The 10,596-nt window shown below is 39.6% G+C and overlaps 2 long non-coding RNA genes across 2 annotated transcripts; both read right to left on the bottom strand.

Annotated features, from left to right (window-relative positions):
- Window positions 1–495: 495 nt before the first annotated feature.
- On the bottom strand, window positions 496–3,642 carry LOC307091709. The gene is made up of 4 exons (XR_013812755.1): window positions 3,344–3,642; window positions 3,157–3,253; window positions 2,663–2,784; window positions 496–1,764 (listed from the first exon to the last, which is right to left on the bottom strand). It is a non-coding gene; the product is annotated as an uncharacterized lncRNA (long non-coding RNA).
- An 892-nt stretch (window positions 3,643–4,534) lies between these two features.
- Window positions 4,535–7,681, bottom strand: LOC307091708. Its single transcript, XR_013812754.1, has 4 exons — window positions 7,383–7,681; window positions 7,196–7,292; window positions 6,702–6,823; window positions 4,535–5,803 (listed from the first exon to the last, which is right to left on the bottom strand). It is a non-coding gene; the product is annotated as an uncharacterized lncRNA (long non-coding RNA).
- Between the last annotated feature and the right edge of the window lie 2,915 nt (window positions 7,682–10,596).

Raw genomic sequence — 10,596 nt, 5'->3', positions numbered from 1 at the left:
TTGAGAATTTTTCCTTCTTGCTAATTAGACTGCTAATTTGATAAAAAGACTTGGACTTGAACACTAACTTGACAAAAAGTACTAAATTATTAACAGACTCATTAAATTCAGTTGACAAAATAAAAGTTTCATAGGCACTGTCAATATTTTCATCGTTTTTCTTTAATTCCACAAAACACAAATCATGAGTTCATTTTCCTTCCTGTGCAGCTAACAATCTCGCCATTTTTTTAAAAACAGGGGAGAATAATATAATTTACACTTTTTATCACACCTACAAAAATAAAGTCAAAAAGAAACACTAAGACTTTACAGAAAAATGAACACAAATATTTATATCTATATGCATATATATATATCTATATGCATATATATATATATATACATATCTATATGCATATATATATATATCTATATGCATATATATATATATATATATATATATATATATATATATATATATATATATATATATATATATATATATAACTTGCTGTGATTTCTCTATGTTACATGAGTGAACTTTTTTTTTAAAGAAAAGACAATGCGCGATTACAGTTAAAGACTGGTGTATGCATACAGTAGTTTGCACTGTGCAGGGATTCAGTTTCTGTGCAACATCTTACAAAAGGAATAGACTCCTCGGAGCCACGACTCATCCACTCACAACGCAACACGCATGGAAACTCAAAATAAAACCAGGAGATTTAACTACGGAGGTAGAAATCAAAGGGATAAAGATGCGCTTCTCTTGGAATACTATAAACCAAAACCAAAAAAAAATTGGATTTTAAAACGTTTTTTGATTAAAAAAAAAAATGGAAAGAAAAATCCCGAAATGCCTTCATAACAACCAAACATTTCTCTGCAACTCTTCGCTGGTAAAATATTTTCACTGATCTGAGCTAAAAACTCTTAAAATGTTTTGACGTTCCTTCACTCAAGACGGCGGAAGCAGGCAGCCTTTAACAAACCTCTCCCCACCGTTTCCCTCCCTAGATCCACGGAGGAGAAAGAAATAAAATGAGCCGTTTTTGGATTATGGTATCCCGATTGTCCTCTTTGACGTTCTCAAGACTCCATGGCATCCGACGAGAAAGCCGGCACTTTGACGATTTTTTTGTTCTACTTCTTAAAGCAGTTACCCGTTCAGTCCTCACCTCATCTTCTTCAGAAAGACATTCCCACCGCTGACCTGTCTGAGACGCTCCAAAACGGAAGCGCACGCGTGGGTGAGTACGGTTTAATGTCATGCTTGTTTTAAGTTTAGGCAGCGTGTAAGAATGTAAATGTGTTAAAAGTTAAACTATATTATAGCTTTATAAACCACTAGAATGTGAATCCTCCGTGTACATGGCAGACTAAGGCGAAAGTTTCGTTTTTTTTGTTATTGTTCCTCCATCTCGTTCGTCTCCTTCCTTCGTGCCTTTGAGCAAAATACAAAAATATGTAAAAGGCGTAAACAAACGAAGCACGAATAATAACGATTGTTAGTAGACCATGTTATAATGCCACTATAGGAAGAGGGTTTTTGGTAAAAAGTTGCCTTAATATGGTTTTATTTGCGCCTCGGAGGAGGAAACGTCACTACTTTAGTGTGCACACGTCAAAATCCACGAAGACAGAAAGACGCAAAAAGAACAAAACCACAACTTACATTAGTGTCAATCTTGCTGGTTACACATACATTATACATTTGAACCGAGGCTTAGAAAACAGCTGCATGAACTTTCTGGAAACAGAACACCATCCAATGTCTTCCCCCTTCATCAGAGTGCGGGAAAAAATATAACATGTCAGTTGTTTTTTGTTCTTTTTCTTGCATTAACTTGGATTATGTGCATATTCATAAAAAAAAGAAAAATCTAAATGTACAGACTTGTCGTTTCTTCTTGTTTGTCTCCCAATAAATACATTATTACTCAGAGGAGGAATGGGTTGAACTTGGTACGGAGGGTGTGTGGAGGTGGGGCGCGTGCACACACACGCACGCACGCACGCACGCACGCACAAACACACACACACACACACACACACACACACACACACACACACACACACACACACACACACACACACACACACACACACACACAACAGCTACGAGTACAACACCTGGGGGGGGGGTGGGGTCACTGTAGTGGAGGTGGAGCTGGGCTGGGGTGGGGGTGTGAGGGTGGGGCTGCAGGGACATCAGCTCGGGGTCCATAGTTTTGTACGAGTCGCGGTAGAGGGGGGGGGGGTCTCTCAGTTTTAAACACTACAGTGTCTCCCCATAACGACCAATCATTTCACAATGTATTACTAAACAATGACCAACATAACATTACTACTAACACAACAACTAACATTCCTATGCTCCTAGGCTTCCAAAATGGAGGCGGTCAATGCAATGTGATTTTACTAGGAAATATAACACACAGCTGAGCTGTATAAGCAGGGAAAACACAGGTGTTAACCCCAAGCATTAACATTGCACAGTTAGACAGGTGTTTTACTTCTGTGTGTCAAAGCACCAGCATTGGTCAATGTGTGTTATTTTCTAGTTATCCATCCCCAGATACATGCAAGGAGCAGACCCATAATGAGTGTTATAAGAGCTTCAACTGTGTTTTAACAATACTTGGCCAAAAGACGTCTTCTTACTGAAGGCATTACTTACAATTTACCCCTGTGATCCCCAATGCCATTGCAATGTCATCTATGTCAGCCGTACACTTCTCCAAATCCGAAAACAGCTTATCCAAGTTAGGGTCTAAGTAGAGTGAATATGTAGCTGATCCCCTAAAAATAAATAAAAACAATATTTTAACATCCGGTTAATTAGGCAATTTCACATGAGAGGGAGTGCTCCATCCAGATGTACAATGGAAAGATCCGCCCACCAGTTGCTACAGTCCACTGGATAGGCTGATCTGTCCATCACACAAAGGGATTGACAATCCCACTTGTGACGTCACTTGAAGGTCGATTTTGACAAGTTTTGGATTGCATTGGATTCATTTAATTAATCCTCAATGGAAACTGGTTTGCCACCATGGATACATCTGATTTTACACTTTTTCCAACTGACTCTGGTGTGGAGACGTTTATTTAATTGTGTATAATATAATAATCATCGTCAGTTTTCATCAATGAAATACAACGACACCAAACCTTTTCACTGCCTCTGGGAACCGAGGGGTCATGGATAGGACATGCAGCACGCTGGTCAGATAGCAGAGGGTCGCGGGGTTGTTAGTACCGCGATAGTCTGCAAACGAGGATCGAGTGCATTGTAAGACAACTAACAAACGTACCACACTTTAAAAAGAAAGAGCCAGTACACGACATGCCACAGTACCTGAGTAAGGAATGTTGTCCAGACGAGCTGCGATTCTGTTTCTGCTCGCATTCCTGTTGTAGGACATCACTATCTGCCTCTAGTATGAGGAGGTAGGCACCATCACGTCACGAGAAGGCTACTTAAGACATACTTGGTCCTCGACGAGACATGGTAATCGACAAGGGCACCAAGGCAACGTTATCATTTAGTTTCACTTTCGTTGGGACTTGGATGAGAGGACAAAAGTGGACTGTTAGATCATATAGCGTTAAATCATCATCTTTCACGTTGGACGAGTGCTTTGGGGTTTCACTCGCATTTAGTGAAATAAAATGAAAAATATCAATATAGTTTGATTTATTAGACTTACCCAGGTTAAACAATACAACAAGAAACGTAAGCTTCCGTTATAAACGTAAGCATCAACAGTGTTCAACAGGGACACAGCGACCCCTAGAGGTTATGTGGGTGAACTGCAGGGGCCGACACCATAGTAATGACCTTAGAAGAGGCCGTGAATGAAGTATGGCTTACACAACGATTTATTAAGCGACAATATTACTACTATTATTCAGGTTTTGAACTACAACCTCTACTGGATTAAATATAGTGCCAGCTGATCTGTATGCATATGTATACCTGCATCAGCTGTATGAGTCTTATTAAGCTTTCACATGTGTAGGCCCATGTACTTTGATAGGTCTGGCATTGCTGCTTGCAATTGAGAATTTTTCCTTCTTGCTAATTAGACTGCTAATTTGATAAAAAGACTTGGACTTGAACACTAACTTGACAAAAAGTACTAAATTATTAACAGACTCATTAAATTCAGTTGACAAAATAAAAGTTTCATAGGCACTGTCAATATTTTCATCGTTTTTCTTTAATTCCACAAAACACAAATCATGAGTTCATTTTCCTTCCTGTGCAGCTAACAATCTCGCCATTTTTTTAAAAACAGGGGAGAATAATATAATTTACACTTTTTATCACACCTACAAAAATAAAGTCAAAAAGAAACACTAAGACTTTACAGAAAAATGAACACAAATATTTATATCTATATGCATATATATATATCTATATGCATATATATATATATATACATATCTATATGCATATATATATATATCTATATGCATATATATATATATATATATATATATATATATATATATATATATATATATATATATATATAAACTTGCTGTGATTTCTCTATGTTACATGAGTGAACTTTTTTTTTAAAGAAAAGACAATGCGCGATTACAGTTAAAGACTGGTGTATGCATACAGTAGTTTGCACTGTGCAGGGATTCAGTTTCTGTGCAACATCTTACAAAAGGAATAGACTCCTCGGAGCCACGACTCATCCACTCACAACGCAACACGCATGGAAACTCAAAATAAAACCAGGAGATTTAACTACGGAGGTAGAAATCAAAGGGATAAAGATGCGCTTCTCTTGGAATACTATAAACCAAAACCAAAAAAAAATTGGATTTTAAAACGTTTTTTGATTAAAAAAAAAAATGGAAAGAAAAATCCCGAAATGCCTTCATAACAACCAAACATTTCTCTGCAACTCTTCGCTGGTAAAATATTTTCACTGATCTGAGCTAAAAACTCTTAAAATGTTTTGACGTTCCTTCACTCAAGACGGCGGAAGCAGGCAGCCTTTAACAAACCTCTCCCCACCGTTTCCCTCCCTAGATCCACGGAGGAGAAAGAAATAAAATGAGCCGTTTTTGGATTATGGTATCCCGATTGTCCTCTTTGACGTTCTCAAGACTCCATGGCATCCGACGAGAAAGCCGGCACTTTGACGATTTTTTTGTTCTACTTCTTAAAGCAGTTACCCGTTCAGTCCTCACCTCATCTTCTTCAGAAAGACATTCCCACCGCTGACCTGTCTGAGACGCTCCAAAACGGAAGCGCACGCGTGGGTGAGTACGGTTTAATGTCATGCTTGTTTTAAGTTTAGGCAGCGTGTAAGAATGTAAATGTGTTAAAAGTTAAACTATATTATAGCTTTATAAACCACTAGAATGTGAATCCTCCGTGTACATGGCAGACTAAGGCGAAAGTTTCGTTTTTTTTGTTATTGTTCCTCCATCTCGTTCGTCTCCTTCCTTCGTGCCTTTGAGCAAAATACAAAAATATGTAAAAGGCGTAAACAAACGAAGCACGAATAATAACGATTGTTAGTAGACCATGTTATAATGCCACTATAGGAAGAGGGTTTTTGGTAAAAAGTTGCCTTAATATGGTTTTATTTGCGCCTCGGAGGAGGAAACGTCACTACTTTAGTGTGCACACGTCAAAATCCACGAAGACAGAAAGACGCAAAAAGAACAAAACCACAACTTACATTAGTGTCAATCTTGCTGGTTACACATACATTATACATTTGAACCGAGGCTTAGAAAACAGCTGCATGAACTTTCTGGAAACAGAACACCATCCAATGTCTTCCCCCTTCATCAGAGTGCGGGAAAAAATATAACATGTCAGTTGTTTTTTGTTCTTTTTCTTGCATTAACTTGGATTATGTGCATATTCATAAAAAAAAGAAAAATCTAAATGTACAGACTTGTCGTTTCTTCTTGTTTGTCTCCCAATAAATACATTATTACTCAGAGGAGGAATGGGTTGAACTTGGTACGGAGGGTGTGTGGAGGTGGGGCGCGTGCACACACACGCACGCACGCACGCACGCACGCACAAACACACACACACACACACACACACACACACACACACACACACACACACACACACACACACACACACACACACACACACACACAACAGCTACGAGTACAACACCTGGGGGGGGGGTGGGGTCACTGTAGTGGAGGTGGAGCTGGGCTGGGGTGGGGGTGTGAGGGTGGGGCTGCAGGGACATCAGCTCGGGGTCCATAGTTTTGTACGAGTCGCGGTAGAGGGGGGGGGGGTCTCTCAGTTTTAAACACTACAGTGTCTCCCCATAACGACCAATCATTTCACAATGTATTACTAAACAATGACCAACATAACATTACTACTAACACAACAACTAACATTCCTATGCTCCTAGGCTTCCAAAATGGAGGCGGTCAATGCAATGTGATTTTACTAGGAAATATAACACACAGCTGAGCTGTATAAGCAGGGAAAACACAGGTGTTAACCCCAAGCATTAACATTGCACAGTTAGACAGGTGTTTTACTTCTGTGTGTCAAAGCACCAGCATTGGTCAATGTGTGTTATTTTCTAGTTATCCATCCCCAGATACATGCAAGGAGCAGACCCATAATGAGTGTTATAAGAGCTTCAACTGTGTTTTAACAATACTTGGCCAAAAGACGTCTTCTTACTGAAGGCATTACTTACAATTTACCCCTGTGATCCCCAATGCCATTGCAATGTCATCTATGTCAGCCGTACACTTCTCCAAATCCGAAAACAGCTTATCCAAGTTAGGGTCTAAGTAGAGTGAATATGTAGCTGATCCCCTAAAAATAAATAAAAACAATATTTTAACATCCGGTTAATTAGGCAATTTCACATGAGAGGGAGTGCTCCATCCAGATGTACAATGGAAAGATCCGCCCACCAGTTGCTACAGTCCACTGGATAGGCTGATCTGTCCATCACACAAAGGGATTGACAATCCCACTTGTGACGTCACTTGAAGGTCGATTTTGACAAGTTTTGGATTGCATTGGATTCATTTAATTAATCCTCAATGGAAACTGGTTTGCCACCATGGATACATCTGATTTTACACTTTTTCCAACTGACTCTGGTGTGGAGACGTTTATTTAATTGTGTATAATATAATAATCATCGTCAGTTTTCATCAATGAAATACAACGACACCAAACCTTTTCACTGCCTCTGGGAACCGAGGGGTCATGGATAGGACATGCAGCACGCTGGTCAGATAGCAGAGGGTCGCGGGGTTGTTAGTACCGCGATAGTCTGCAAACGAGGATCGAGTGCATTGTAAGACAACTAACAAACGTACCACACTTTAAAAAGAAAGAGCCAGTACACGACATGCCACAGTACCTGAGTAAGGAATGTTGTCCAGACGAGCTGCGATTCTGTTTCTGCTCGCATTCCTGTTGTAGGACATCACTATCTGCCTCTAGTATGAGGAGGTAGGCACCATCACGTCACGAGAAGGCTACTTAAGACATACTTGGTCCTCGACGAGACATGGTAATCGACAAGGGCACCAAGGCAACGTTATCATTTAGTTTCACTTTCGTTGGGACTTGGATGAGAGGACAAAAGTGGACTGTTAGATCATATAGCGTTAAATCATCATCTTTCACGTTGGACGAGTGCTTTGGGGTTTCACTCGCATTTAGTGAAATAAAATGAAAAATATCAATATAGTTTGATTTATTAGACTTACCCAGGTTAAACAATACAACAAGAAACGTAAGCTTCCGTTATAAACGTAAGCATCAACAGTGTTCAACAGGGACACAGCGACCCCTAGAGGTTATGTGGGTGAACTGCAGGGGCCGACACCATAGTAATGACCTTAGAAGAGGCCGTGAATGAAGTATGGCTTACACAACGATTTATTAAGCGACAATATTACTACTATTATTCAGGTTTTGAACTACAACCTCTACTGGATTAAATATAGTGCCAGCTGATCTGTATGCATATGTATACCTGCATCAGCTGTATGAGTCTTATTAAGCTTTCACATGTGTAGGCCCATGTACTTTGATAGGTCTGGCATTGCTGCTTGCAATTGAGAATTTTTCCTTCTTGCTAATTAGACTGCTAATTTGATAAAAAGACTTGGACTTGAACACTAACTTGACAAAAAGTACTAAATTATTAACAGACTCATTAAATTCAGTTGACAAAATAAAAGTTTCATAGGCACTGTCAATATTTTCATCGTTTTTCTTTAATTCCACAAAACACAAATCATGAGTTCATTTTCCTTCCTGTGCAGCTAACAATCTCGCCATTTTTTTAAAAACAGGGGAGAATAATATAATTTACACTTTTTATCACACCTACAAAAATAAAGTCAAAAAGAAACACTAAGACTTTACAGAAAAATGAACACAAATATTTATATCTATATGCATATATATATATCTATATGCATATATATATATATATACATATCTATATGCATATATATATATATCTATATGCATATATATATATATATATATATATATATATATATATATATATATATATATATATATATATATAAACTTGCTGTGATTTCTCTATGTTACATGAGTGAACTTTTTTTTTAAAGAAAAGACAATGCGCGATTACAGTTAAAGACTGGTGTATGCATACAGTAGTTTGCACTGTGCAGGGATTCAGTTTCTGTGCAACATCTTACAAAAGGAATAGACTCCTCGGAGCCACGACTCATCCACTCACAACGCAACACGCATGGAAACTCAAAATAAAACCAGGAGATTTAACTACGGAGGTAGAAATCAAAGGGATAAAGATGCGCTTCTCTTGGAATACTATAAACCAAAACCAAAAAAAAATTGGATTTTAAAACGTTTTTTGATTAAAAAAAAAAATGGAAAGAAAAATCCCGAAATGCCTTCATAACAACCAAACATTTCTCTGCAACTCTTCGCTGGTAAAATATTTTCACTGATCTGAGCTAAAAACTCTTAAAATGTTTTGACGTTCCTTCACTCAAGACGGCGGAAGCAGGCAGCCTTTAACAAACCTCTCCCCACCGTTTCCCTCCCTAGATCCACGGAGGAGAAAGAAATAAAATGAGCCGTTTTTGGATTATGGTATCCCGATTGTCCTCTTTGACGTTCTCAAGACTCCATGGCATCCGACGAGAAAGCCGGCACTTTGACGATTTTTTTGTTCTACTTCTTAAAGCAGTTACCCGTTCAGTCCTCACCTCATCTTCTTCAGAAAGACATTCCCACCGCTGACCTGTCTGAGACGCTCCAAAACGGAAGCGCACGCGTGGGTGAGTACGGTTTAATGTCATGCTTGTTTTAAGTTTAGGCAGCGTGTAAGAATGTAAATGTGTTAAAAGTTAAACTATATTATAGCTTTATAAACCACTAGAATGTGAATCCTCCGTGTACATGGCAGACTAAGGCGAAAGTTTCGTTTTTTTTGTTATTGTTCCTCCATCTCGTTCGTCTCCTTCCTTCGTGCCTTTGAGCAAAATACAAAAATATGTAAAAGGCGTAAACAAACGAAGCACGAATAATAACGATTGTTAGTAGACCATGTTATAATGCCACTATAGGAAGAGGGTTTTTGGTAAAAAGTTGCCTTAATATGGTTTTATTTGCGCCTCGGAGGAGGAAACGTCACTACTTTAGTGTGCACACGTCAAAATCCACGAAGACAGAAAGACGCAAAAAGAACAAAACCACAACTTACATTAGTGTCAATCTTGCTGGTTACACATACATTATACATTTGAACCGAGGCTTAGAAAACAGCTGCATGAACTTTCTGGAAACAGAACACCATCCAATGTCTTCCCCCTTCATCAGAGTGCGGGAAAAAATATAACATGTCAGTTGTTTTTTGTTCTTTTTCTTGCATTAACTTGGATTATGTGCATATTCATAAAAAAAAGAAAAATCTAAATGTACAGACTTGTCGTTTCTTCTTGTTTGTCTCCCAATAAATACATTATTACTCAGAGGAGGAATGGGTTGAACTTGGTACGGAGGGTGTGTGGAGGTGGGGCGCGTGCACACACACGCACGCACGCACGCACGCACGCACAAACACACACACACACACACACACACACACACACACACACACACACACACACACACACACACACACACACACACACACACACAAACAGCTACGAGTACAACACCTGGGGGGGGGGTGGGGTCACTGTAGTGGAGGTGGAGCTGGGCTGGGGTGGGGGTGTGAGGGTGGGGCTGCAGGGACATCAGCTCGGGGTCCATAGTTTTGTACGAGTCGCGGTAGAGGGGGGGGGGGTCTCTCCCCACCCGGAGACCGTCATTTGGACACACTGGGGGGGGTCGTATCACGAGCGCATGCTGAGGAATCACGAGAACCCACCTGAGAAAAGGTTTCCGTCCGGTGACCCCATTAAACAGCCTTTTGCTTTTTTATGTGCACCGAAACCACATGGAAACGGTCCGTGTGTGTGTATGTATGTGTGTGTGTATATATATCTATATATCTCTGTCAGTAGGGCTCCCTGTGTGTAGCTAGACCCACCCTGGTCAGACCCCAGACAGCAGCTGAA

The sequence above is a fragment of the Pollachius pollachius genome (assembly GCF_949987615.1).
Source record: "Pollachius pollachius genome assembly, contig: scaffold_211, whole genome shotgun sequence".
Lineage (NCBI taxonomy): Eukaryota > Metazoa > Chordata > Actinopteri > Gadiformes > Gadidae > Pollachius > Pollachius pollachius.
Note: the sequence above shows the minus strand (reverse complement) of the source record. Positions and strands in the feature narration are given on the sequence as shown.